Raw genomic sequence first — 325 nt, forward strand, 5'->3', positions numbered from 1 at the left:
TTGCCTGGGGAGCAGCAGCAGTGGGCTGGGGTGGGCTAGTGAATCCTCAAGTAATGCTGACGTAGGAGGCCTACAGACCACGCTTGGAGAAACACTGCCTTTGCTGGTGTCTGGCCTCATTCTGTCCTGCTGTGCATGTTTTTTTTCCTTATTCTGAACTGGTATCCTGTCTTTATTCTACTTGTTGCTCTCTGCAAAGGGGAGCTTACAGGGTGCTGGAAGTCGTGGGGTGGTTGGTTACACTTGGTGGAAAAAAAGAAAACTACTTTGGCCCCAGTGAAAAAGCTTCTCCCAAGGATATTCTTCCCAAAGAGGAGATAGTATG

This window comes from Balaenoptera acutorostrata, chromosome 11, assembly GCF_949987535.1.
Source record: "Balaenoptera acutorostrata chromosome 11, mBalAcu1.1, whole genome shotgun sequence".
NCBI classification, from domain to species: domain Eukaryota; kingdom Metazoa; phylum Chordata; class Mammalia; order Artiodactyla; family Balaenopteridae; genus Balaenoptera; species Balaenoptera acutorostrata.